The sequence below is a fragment of the Dromiciops gliroides genome, chromosome 3 (genome assembly GCF_019393635.1).
Source record: "Dromiciops gliroides isolate mDroGli1 chromosome 3, mDroGli1.pri, whole genome shotgun sequence".
Taxonomy (NCBI): domain Eukaryota; kingdom Metazoa; phylum Chordata; class Mammalia; order Microbiotheria; family Microbiotheriidae; genus Dromiciops; species Dromiciops gliroides.
This window is the reverse complement of record NC_057863.1, coordinates 148,416,448-148,429,330: the sequence shown is the minus strand read 5'-3', so window position 1 is coordinate 148,429,330 and position 12,883 is coordinate 148,416,448. Positions and strand designations below refer to the sequence as shown.

General features: G+C 37.7%; 1 long non-coding RNA gene across 1 annotated transcript; it reads right to left on the bottom strand.

The window, feature by feature from the left end:
* Positions 1-990: 990 nt before the first annotated feature.
* Positions 991-11,878, bottom strand: LOC122750864. Its single transcript, XR_006355761.1, has 3 exons — positions 11,725-11,878; positions 3,247-3,558; positions 991-1,050 (listed from the first exon to the last, which is right to left on the bottom strand). It is a non-coding gene; the product is annotated as an uncharacterized LOC122750864 (long non-coding RNA).
* Between the last annotated feature and the right edge of the window lie 1,005 nt (positions 11,879-12,883).

The following is a 12,883-nucleotide window of genomic DNA, read 5'->3' as shown; positions in this document are numbered from 1 at the left end:
AAATTCAATAATAATTGACCTATTTCATGCAGCTTGAGTATTAAGGATTTACTAACTTCACAGAGAAGTTATTCAAAAAAAAATTTCAATACACCTTTATATCCATGGGGGAATAATTCCATAACAGACTTGAAAGTAGCAAAGGAAAGAATGAGTAGAATAGATAAGATTCTCCCTCTTTGTTTACCAGCCAGATATTTTTAGTATCTTTCTCTATTTGCTTTTAATTGATTAGTTTAATTTAATTTTAATTTGCTTTCTCTTTCTTATTCTTCAACTTCTACCCAAATATATAAGATAAGAATATATTTATATATATATATATAGATATAGATATATACCAGGATATGATAAGTTATAAATTATTTTTATGGGTAAAGGTGCTATAGATTTCTAACTTCTTCCTGAGGTGCTATACTTTTATAATTTTTTTTTTTTTTTTTTTTTGCAGGCAACGGGGGTAAAGTGACTTGCCCACGGTCACACAGCCAGTAAGTGTCAAGTGTCTGAGGCCGGATTTGAACTCAGGTACTCCTGAATCCAGGGCCGGTGCTTAACCACTGCGCCATCTAGCTGCCCCCCTGAGGTGCTATACTAATCAGCTATCAACAGAGGACATATAAACTTCAGTCTGACAAGAGGCTAGCCATCATATGTGGGGCCAATTGAACCAACAAGCACTTTCACCTCCTAATCACACCATCTGATCCATGTGACCCAATACTCTGTGTATCTGCACCCTCAGCATGGTCTGGAGAAAGCCACCACTTGTTCACAATTTTTTTCCTTGTCTTCCCTACCTTTATCCGTACTGATTAATTATTTGTTATAAACACCTCCATTTTGTCACATCTCATGAGACATCCCTTTTTTACCCATCCAAATCTTGTATATCATCTTTTTTTTTTTTGCAGGGCAATGAGGGTTAAGTGACTTACCCAGGGTCACACAGCTAGTGTCAAGTGTCTGAAGCTGGATCTGAACTCAGGTCCTCTTGAATCCGGGGCCAGCGCTTTATCCACTGCACCACCTAGCTGCCCCGAGACAGCCCTTAAAAAAAAATTGAAAATACTGGAAGTTTTTCTACTTAATTAAAGTATCAGTAGGTGATGTTACACTGAATTGTGCACCAAGACTTTGGGGATGTGTATTCCCAAGAGGATTTACTCTAATGAGCAAGGCTTAGTTATAAAAGAAAGGAAACAAATGTTTATTAAGTCCCTACTATGTGCCAGGCACTGTGCTAATCACTTTACAATAAAATCTCATTTCATCCTCACAACAACCCTGAGAGGTAGGTGCTATTATTACCCTCATTTTACACTTGAGGAAACTGAGGCAGATAGAAGTTAAAGTGACTTGTGTAGAATCACATAGCTAGCAAAGGTCTAAGGCTGGATTTCAACTCAGGGTCAAGTAGCCGATAGGTGACACATCAGAGTGAAAAACCTGGAGTCAGGATGACCTAAGAACTTAAGGAACATGGGGCCCATGGATGGACACATCCCTACTACACCTATAAGTTCTGCTATATAACTGATAAGCTTTTTTTTAGGACAATGAGGGTTGTGACTTGTCCAGGGTGTGTCCAGGGTCACACAGCTAATAAATGTCAAGTGTCTGAGGTCAGATTTGAACTCAGGTCCTCCTGAATCCAGGGCCAGTACTTTATTTACTGTGCCACCTAGCTGCCCCCTCTTTTTTTTCTTTTTTCTTTTTTTTTGATAAGCTTCTAAAATAGAGGGGTCTTCAGATTCTCAAAAAAGTCTGTGGATAGATTTAAGGTCGTCTGTGAGTTTGATTTAAAATATTTTTATAACTATACTGCAACATAATTGGGTTTGAATATATTCCTATAAATTTTATTTTATGCATTTAAAGCATTCTGAGAAGGAGTTCATAGGCTTCACTGACAAAGGAATCCATAGCTCAAAAAAATAGGAAACTCTTTTCTAAAAGAATAATTTATACTTGCTTTTTCCAATTCCACTCTTCAACATCTTGGACTCTGTCTTCCGTTCCCATCATTCTACTAAAACTGCTTTTACCAAAGGCTCAAATAACTTCTTAATTGGGAACTCTAATGTCTTTTTCTCATTTCATCTTCCTTGGCATTTCTGTAACACCTGAAACTATTGACCACTTCCTCCTGGATTCTATCACCTTCCTCAGCTTTTGTGATATTGCTTTCTTCTGGCTCTCCTCCCTTTCCGACTGTCTCTTTTTGGTCTCCTTCATCATTATCCTTTCACTCCTCAAGCACAGCTATCTCCCAAGGCTCTATCCTTGTCTTTCTTTTCTTCTCCCTCTGTACTCTCTTACCTGGCTATCTCCTCCATTTTCTCTCTCTCTCTCTCTCTCTCTCTCTCTCTCTCTCTCTCTCTCTCTCTCTCTTTCAGGGCAATAAGGGTTAAGTGACTTGCCCAGTGTCTGAGGCAGGAATTGAACTCAGGTCCTTCTGAATCTAGGGCTGGTGCTGAATCCACTGCACCACCTAACTGCCCCCTATCTCCTCCATTCTCATGGATTCAATTGTCACCTTTCTGCATATGACTCTAGATATTCATTTCCAGTTCCAGTTTTTCCTCTCAGTTTCAGTCCCAAATTTCCAGTTGCCTGTTGGCCATCACCATCAAACTCACCATGTCTGTGTCAAGAGCAAAACTCATAATTTTCCCCACTAAACCTTTCATTGACTCAGGCTCATAACATCAATATTGTCTTTAACTCTTTCCTCTTCCTCACCTTGAATACTCAATTGTTTCCAAGTTTTGTCAATTCTATCTCCATAATATCCTTCACATCAATCTTGTCTTCTCAATTTCTATTTTTCCCCTTCCCTTACTTGTATTGTTGTAACAGTCTTTTGAGAACTACTTTCCAAATTGCTCCTCACAGAGCATCAGAAATAATCTCTTTATATATAAGGCTAACCATGTCACTTTCCTGCTCAAAACTTTCAGTGGCTTTCCTTTTATCAAAACCAGGATACCGCACAATCTATGACCCACAGGCCAAATCTTACCTTAAGGGCTATGAAAAACAGGCAGTGGTCTGGTTTTGGTCCATGGGACAGTTTGCTGACCTTAGATCCATAAGATAAAATGCCTTTCCAAGCCTAATTTATGGCCCTTTATAACCTTGCTTCAACTCATCTTTAGGCCTGCATTGCACACTACTCCTTTTCACATGCTCCACCTTCAAGCCAAACTGGTTTTATCCTCCCTAATTTTATGTGACACTCACCTCTGTACATTTGTTCAGGCTGTGCCCTAGACCCAGAATTCACTTCCTCTTCATCTGTGACTTTTGAAATCCTTCTTTTCCTTCAAGGTCCTGCTCAGGTGTCACTTTCTCCATGAAACCTTCCCTAATGTTCTCTTGCTGAAGCTTCTCTCTCCTCAAAGTTTCTTGCAGCACTTTGTTTCCATCTCTCCTTTGCTGTCAGCGTATATTACCTTGTGTATCTGTCATATTTCTGCTATTGGGTTATAAGCTCTTTGAGGAGATGATCTTATTTTTCTTTTATACATTTCCAATGTTCATATTTGGAATGCCCTGCCAATAAAAAATGCTCATAAATGCCTGGTGCATTGAATTGAATCAACTTGTTTCTGTCTTTTTAAATTTTGCTCTAATCTGAATTTCATGTTTAGAACATAATATATTTCATGACTTATGATTATATAACAATCAAAATATCTGCTGGTAATTTATTAGTAATCTTTTTGTAGAAATGTCTTTGTCTAAGCACATCTTGGCACAATGACATTTTAAGAAGTGTGTGTGGGCCATATAAAAAGGGGAGAAGCTGAGGAAGCAACAGTTTGCCTGCCTATTGCAAATACCATAAGATCTTTAACCTTCACACTTCTGATATAGCCATTTTTTTTGTTTTTGTTTTTGTTTTTTTGCGGGGCAATGGGGGTTAAGTGACTTGCCCAGGGTCACACAGCTAGTAAGTGTCAAGTGTCTGAGGCCAGATTTGAACTCAGGTTCTCCTGAATCCAGGGCCGGTGCTTTATCCACTGCGCCACCTAGCTGCCCCCTGATATAGTCATTTTTAAACTTAATTTGATTCCTGGTTTATCATCTAGCAACATCTGCTTTTACCTTTCCTAAACTTCCCTATTCTGACCTCTTTAGCAGCAGTTCCCACTTTTAACTAGACCACCGTTGAGGCTAAGCCTAGAGGCAGATCTTTGTTGATAGTACTTTGCCAAGGGTAGTTGCTGAAGTGCCTTGTCTCCACCAATGTGTAATAGCCTTCATGGAACTGTAATCTCATTCATCAGTGTGATGATTCCCTTTCAGGGATACAAATTGCAGAACATTCTCATCTGTCTATTCTGTGTGACTCTCACCCAGGTCCTCCTTTAAATTTACCTTGGAGATTGTCTTAAAAGAATACTTAATGGGAGGAGAGGGGGTAGGTGAGTGAAGGAGAGAATATGTAACTCAAATTAAAAAAAATGAATGCTAAAAATAAATAAATAGAAAAACAAATAAATAAGTGCATAAAAGAATGGATAAATGAATGAAAAGAGATTACTGGATGGTATATATTAAACAACTGCATGGACATAAACAAAAGGTAGAAAAAGTTTACTAGTTTGTACAGTTGTCAAACACACTGCTAGGAGCCACATTGATAATCCTGGCTCTGGTTCTGGCTATGGTTTGGTTGAGTCCTGACGTCCATTTGTGTTCTTTTCTCCACTGGAAACATTCTAAGAATTGTGACTAGTGTGTCCTACAGGAGATGGAACACTTGTTAGGATTGAATGAAGAAGCAAAGGGCCCCATTCCCTGGAATTATTTTTATCTGCCTGTAAGGATGCCAAGGACCATGTCATCGGTGCAAAACCATCTATTAAGCATGAATTAAAGAAACCTTTGTGTTCTTGCTGCCTACATGGCAGGACTACTGGTCAGTGGCATCCCTCATTCCCACATAACTTGTAATTCTATCTGCTTCCCAGCCTATGAACTCTCCCTTGAAATTCTATCCATTCTGCAGGGCCTCCTCCCTCTCCTGTAATGTGTATAGGGCTAGCCATAGACTCCCTTGGGGTCCACCCAAGGAACTGTGTTGGAGATCTGGAAGGCTTCTTATAACAAGAAAATGCTCGGGTTTAGTTGCATGTCATTTACAACTTAACTCTGGTAAAGAAAATCAGTATTAAATTAAGTGGCGATAAGAGAATGATTGAATGTCCCTTTTACCTCTAAAACATAGGATATGATGATTCTAAGTTTAGTCAGGAAGGTATTTAATTTTTCACAGAAATACATATATATGTATTTATTTCATCAGTTCATTCATTCATCTGTTTATTCATTCATTCATTTGTTTATGTATGTATGTAAGACCTCATCTAAATCTTATAGTAGTCTTATCATCATTGTCCTATACCCAGCAATCAGTGAGGTAATTTATACTGATTGTATTATGTATTAATGAATGCTCTGTTATTTCTAACAGTAGTAATCTCTGGTGGATGGGGGAATTAGGATTAGGGTTATGAGTCTAGATGGAGAATATAGTTTTGGAGCAATGCAAAAAAATCATAACTCATACTTTTATAGTGTTTCAAGTTTTGTGAAGTGCTTTTTCTTTGTAATCCTGTGAAGCAGTGAAAACAGTATCCTCATTTTACAGATGAGAAGACTGAGGCTCTGAGAGATTAAATAACTTGCCCATATTTACATAGTATCTGAAGATGGATTTTTTTGGGGGGTGGGGAAATGAGGGTTAAGTGACTTGCCCAGGGTCACACAGCTAGTAAGTGTGAAGTGTCTGAGGCCAGATTTGAACTCAGGTCCTCCTGAATCCAGGGCTGGTGCTTTATCTACTGCTCCACCTAGCTGCCCCTGAGGATGGATTTTAATGCAGGTTTTTTTTAACTCCAAGTTTATCCAGTTATCTATTAGGCTATGCTGCCTATTGCTACAAAAGTAGCCGATTCTCTGTTCTCATTAAGGAATATCTATTTGGAAGGCTCATGGAGTCAAAGACAAACTTTACCCACTGTTTAATTTCGCTTTGTCCCTAATCTTTTTCAGTCTCCCATTTTCCATTACATAGAGGACTATCAAGTTATGACTTATTTAAATAAAGTGAATTATGGTATTATCTTTATAACTTAAAACCAGCTAAATATTTGTCACTCACTCATTCACTTACTAAGTGACTTTTGCATACTTAGAACTTTATATAGTAAGATTATTATGAGTTTTATTCAAAATTCTAAGCAATTCAAGGCAATTTCAAGATCCTATCTGATTAGTTTTTCTCTTGTAGCTCAGTAAACAAGTATGTGTATATATAAGTATATATAATACATATGTGAAATATATGATACATATATGTGTATGTAATGCATGCATTCATTCATTATATAGATGTTGTTTGTCCTTCATTTTCAAAGAGGACCAGCACGTGTTTTTGCACTATTGTACAGTGCCATCAGCCCCACTCTGTCTTCCAGAGTCATAGTAGTCCAGGGACAGAACAAAAATCAGGAGGACTGGAGGTGACTCAGGATTCAGCAGATGACTTCGGTGTCTTCAATGTCTGATCAAAATCTAAAGGCTCTGCTTCAGCCACTTTTCATGGCTGTTAGAACAAATTGTTCTCATCTGCTCATTCCACCAGAGAAAGGCTTCACATGCTTGAGGTTGACATCCCCTAAATCAAAGATGGGTTTGAGGCCTGTCAGTTACCCTCAACCTTAAGCCCTTCTGCTGAAACAGTTTTACTGGGGTGTGGCTGATGTACATGCTGTAGCTTCTTGAATTCAGAGGTGAGAGTTAGGTGACAGGTAGACACCAAAGGTGAATGAGCAGCTTGGAAATGGGCTCAGCAAGTCCTTATACCAAAGGGGCAAATCCTTTCTGAATACCCCATATACCCTATATAGATGTTACCTCTGGCTCAGAGGACCTCTTTCCACAAAAAGCCTCTGTACTCATATTAAGAGGCTGAATTCTTTTGGGAGTGACCTGACACTTAAGGGTGGATCTAGCTTTCTAGTCTATTATAACCATACACCAAAATTCCAGGGAAAATTTCTACCTAAAATTCAGGTATAAATCATGTCTACCTTGAAAGGGATAAATAAGGTCCCTTATAGAAAGAGTATTCAGTTCAAAGTCTGAAGTGTGTGTATCCTTGTATATCTCTTTCTATATGTGTATATATCTATATATGTATCTCTATATCTATATTTATACATCTCTCTATAGAGATATATATCTCTCTATATACATACACATATACACACACACCCTTTGGACAACTGAAATTCTCTCTATGTATATGTATGTGTATATATGTGTAATGTATATATACATATTAGATATAAGACAGCTATTTATTGTACCATAAAACAATTGCTTAAAATACAAAAGACTCATTAATACTTAAGACATAAAACAATAACCATTTACTATCATTATAATCTCTCTAAAAGGTAAAAAAGACTGCTAAATAGATACTTCACTTTTACCTCTGACCTGCATAATTTTTACAACTCACAATTTTGGATCTTTCAGAGAGGTTTAGGCTTACTCAATACTCTAGCATTTTCTTGTTTGTTTCTCATGGTGGTGGTGGTTCATCTTTTCCTCTGAGAATTAATATAGTCAGGAACTCTTGACCTATTAAATTCATGAAAGAACTGCCAAGGCAGGGAAACATCCATATCTTAGGATGTTAATTTATTAATCATACTTAAATGAAGTAAAAAGAAATATTCATACTTTGTTAACCTTTTATGAAGTGTGAAGAAATTCTTAGTCAGGCTCAATGTAATGAGAAGATAGCTAGCTATTGATTGACCAAGTTTTAGGCATGTCCCTTACCCTATAAAAAGCAAGATGCACTCTTTAAGGAAAAAAATTATGGTCAAGGCAGAGGACAGCTTTGAGAAGCATGATTTTTGTGAGTCAAGAAGAGAGCCAGCTTGGTTGTTGTATATCGACCCAAGGAGAAGAACTGACCCATTAAACCAAACTCTGAGCAATCTGCTCAGAAGAGATTCTATGCCCAGGGGTAGCAGCATGAGTACATTACAAGAAAGAAAAGAACATCAAGCCCTTTCAGGGCCAGAGGTATCAGTTGCCTTTTTTCTCTAATTATGCATCTTTGTGGGCTTGGTGGTGTAGTGGATAAAACACTAGTCTTGGATTCAGGAGGACCTGAGTTCAAGTACGGCCTCAGACACTTGACATTTACTAGTTGTGTGACCCTGGGCAAGTCAGTCACTTAACCCTCATTACCCCACAAAAATAAATAAACAAATAAACAAAGAAGCAAATAAATAGATAGATAAATAGATAAATGAATGAATGGATAAATAGGAAAAAATCTAATTATGCATCTTTGAAAGTATATACCTATGTATGTGACCATTCTTCCTGTTAATGTTGTATATGATTATAGAAGAATATAACCTAAATATATTGGGCAAATGTTTTATTTACTTTTACTATAACTGTGATCTCAGTAAATGTCTTTTCTGTGACCTAATCACATTTACTGGTAGACTGTTAAAGAAGAACATACCAATGGGGGCTCAACATCTATAGTATTAAGAGTTCAAACCTACAGTGTGCTTTGAATCTTGAGGTAATCGCTTCCTAGAGACTTTGAGTATGAGTTGGAAGGAAAGGATAAGACAGAAGGGACGATATATATGTGTATATACATATATCATGGATATACACACATGCCTGTGTATATGTCTACATACATATGCACATATATATGTATGTATATAACCCAAACTAGTTAATTTTTTTTCTTCTCAGTATTTAGGGTTTTAAATAAATGATTTTGTGTAACATATTATAATTGACAAACCATTTAATTATAATGTTCCTTTTTAAACTATATTGTAAATTAGTTTTAATTAATTACATCACTATGATACTAAATAAAAAGCAAAACTTAAGTATACAATTTCTAAGAAGGTAAAATTAAAGGGTACATCATATAACTATAGGAAAGTGTAACTGATAAACTATAAATCAGCCAACATCAGAATATTTTATTGAGCCAATCATTTAAAGATGAAGGCAGGACTTAGAAGCCTCCCCAGCAGCAATAACAATGTAGCACCATTGTTTAGAACAGATCCCAAAGGTTACTGAAAATTTGTAGCCTCTTTGCCAATTCAGAAAATCAACACCTGGCCTAGGATGTGCGGATAGTGTGGTTCTTCATACTCTCATCTTTACATTTCATTCACTATCATTATCTGCCCTTTCCCAATACTTCGATAATTACATTTTAGAATAATTAGTTTAATGAAAGTGTGGGAAGTACACAGTATGAACTTAAGTAATATTGTCATGATTGCCACATGTGGGATTAATAAGAATTAAGGAACCATTAAATGAGATTACTTTATATTCAAAGAACTAAATGCAGTTTACAATAGACTATAAGATCTCAAGAAACTCCATTTTCCTTTGTGCTCTGGAACCTTCCTTGGTATCATGTTGGGAACTTGTGGAGGAATATTTGTTTTCAAAGACAGGTAGGGAAGGAGGTCATACAATGCAGTTATTAGGCTTGATGGTACTTGTTCTGCTTTTTGGAGTCATCAAACATAAATGAAGCAGTATAGAAAAGGGGGTGTGCTGGGAATTGAGGTGACATTGATTTAGCTGAATAAGCAAGCTTCAAAGGGGAGAATACAGACACTCGTCTGGCAAATTCCTGTTTAATGCAAGGGAAATATTAAAATAGAACCTGGGCCTGAATGCAGTTGTGATATATGCAAGAATGTAAATAAATCATTCAGGAAGTGTTTGCTGAGCAACTGCCATACACACAGAACTGTTACACTGAGGGAGAGAGAATGAAACTTGAAACATGGTCACTGCTGCTGGCAATATCTTTGCCATCTGTCCCTCTCTTTCATACTGCCATGACTTTTGATCAGGCCCTTATTACCTCCACCATAGACTATTGTTTGTTATGGACACTTAAGTGGTCTCCCTGCCTTCAGTCTTTTCTCTCTCCATCCCATCCTTTCAGACAGATGTCAAAATTGATATTTCTAATTCACAAGTGCATGTTATTTCTTTGATTTAAAGAAACAAAACAAAACAAACCTAAAACAGCTCCCCCCTTCCCCTAGGATAAAGTACAAGCTCCTTCATCTGGCACTTAAAACCTTCCCATAATCTGGAAAGTCTTAAACCTTCCATAACCTTTCATAAGCTTACCTTTCCTGCCTAATTTCACATAACTTCCTGTCACACACTTTACATTCTAGACAAATGGGAATAGTGGCTGTTAAATGAGCTTTTCTTGCCTTCTCTAAGCTCCATGAAATCAGACCAGCTGGCCTGAACAACTGGAGCAGATTCTTTCCCCATCTTTGCTTGTCAAAGTCTTTCTCTTCCTTCAAGACCCAGCTCCAGTGCTTCCTCCTCCATGGTGCCTCTCCTGATTCCCCCATCTGGAAGGAGTCTTTCCTCAGATTTTCCTCACACACTTTCCTAGAGTATGATCTCTCATTTCCCCTCACATTTTACCTTGTATCGCACTTATTTGTGGAACTGTCATATCCCTTCATTCCTTATCTCTCCCTCCCCCTTCATTGAACACTGAGTTTTCTCATCTGAAAATGAGGAAGATAAAAAAAGCTGACTTTTGGATTGTGGTGAGGATCAAATGAGGTAATGTATACAAAGTGCTTGAATTAAATTGCTATGTAAACGTTAGCTTATTATTATGATTTTTAGATAGAAGGTTTTTGCAATAGTCCCTGTAGGAGAGGATAAGATCCTGAGCAAATGTAGTAGGAATCCTGACTTTAACATTGTTAAATCATGTATAGACTATTAAATTAGTTAATTCTGTTAAGACTAGAAGCTTAGACAGAAGACCTTCCCAGACCTTACACCACTGTATAGGAAAAGAAGAAAGTAGGACATTGATTGATGGACTAAAAGATTAATGGTCTCTTAGGGAATCTAGCAATCAAAAGTAGAGAAAATTCAAACTAGGTCAAAAGGTAGCTTCAAAATATAACAAAATCAACATTCCTTCTTTTTTTTAAAAATTTTTTATTTTTTGTGGGGCAATGGGGGTTAAGTGACTTGCCCAGGGTCACACAGCCAGTAAGTGTCAAGTGTCTGAGGCCGGATTTGAACTCAGGGACTCCTGAATCCAGGGACAGTGCTTTATCCACTGCACCACCTAGCTGCCCCCAACATTCCTTCTTAAAAAGAGTACACTGAAAATTATCATTTAAAAAATTAGAAATGGCATTTAAGAAATCAATGTGTATTTAGTACCCCATTTGAAATAAATATTTCACAAAATTAATGTTTACTCTAATTCACCTTCTTCTATAATGAGCCCAGAAAAATCTGTTTCTGTCATTTGTTCCTGTTAAAACTCTTTCCCCAAGTTACCTTTGATCATATTCATATCTAGCATGCTTAGACTACCTAAGATGGAGGCACCCTGCTCCTTGTAAGGTTTCTACTTCCATACTGTCTTTCTTTACCACACAGGTTAGAGGAACTGCCTTTGATTGGCTGCATAAGCCAAAATAGGCTCTCTTTATAACTGACCAGACTGGGACAGTCATTCTCTCACCTGTATGCTCTTTCTTATTTGTTCAGAGGATGAAGATCCCAGTTCATTTTTGTGGTTCAGGTGTCATGAATTGAACCAATGAGAAGGGAAGGACTTCTTACCTTTGATCTCCTTCTTAAAGTCTTGATTCTAAGATTCCTCTTGGCCTGGGGTTTGTTTCTGCTTTGTGTTGTTGGACCTTCTTGGTTTTAGATACCAGAACCATACTCAGAATCAAGCCATGGAGAACTTGGAGCCAGGATTCTAGGCAAGAGATTGAAGTCAACCCGTTCATCAAGGAAAACACTGAGAAGTCAGGGTATCTTGGACTTGAGCCCAAGGGAACTTTGGACTTGGAACTGGGGCTGTGCTCTATAGCAAGACTTCTTAAACTTTTTCCACTTGTGACCCCTTTTTGCCTGAGAACTTTTTATGTGATTCCAGGTGTGTGTGTGTGTGTGTGTGTGTGTGTGTGTGTGTGTGTGTGTGTGTGTGTATCTCTATCTATCTATCTATCTATCTATCTAATAGGTTTACATAATGTTTTACAGTTGCCAAATTTTTCACAACCTCCACATTCAGTTACATAACCCTATATGTGGTCTCAAACCACAGTTTAAGAAGCTAGGCTTTATAGGAACTGAGCTAAGCTATAAATCTAATCTTTTCCCCTTCCCTAAAACATTAGGTTGTACAAAGGAGAGTTATCCTTTATGTGTTAGGAAGTAAATTTATGCATTTGTCATTAACTTTTATTTATTTGTTCATTCATTCATTCATTTATTGGTGAGGCAATTGGGGTTCAGTGACTTGCCCAGGGTCACATAGCTAGTAAGTGCTAAGTGTCTGAGGCCTGATTTGAATTCAGGTGCTCCTGACTCCAGGGTCGGTGCTCTATCCACTGTGCCACCTAGCTGCCCCATCATTAAGTTTTGTTTTGTTTTGTTTTTGTTTTTTGTTTTTTTTGGTGAGGCAATCAGGGTTAAGTGACTTGCCCAGGGTCACACAGCTAGTAAGTGCTAAGTGTCTGAGGCCAGATTTGAACTCAGGTGCTCCTGACTCCAGGGCTGGTGCTCTATCCATTGCACCACCCAGCTGCCCTCATCATTAACTTTTATAAAGAAAAATTCTTTTAAAGGTATAATCTGATTGTTGGTGGCTAAATAGAATTGAGGTACAAGAGACTACTCTCTACACTTGAGGGAACACCATCAGTGGGGGATGGAGACATTGGCAGAGAGCCTAGACACCCCTCAAAATCCCCTAAGTATATCAAAGACC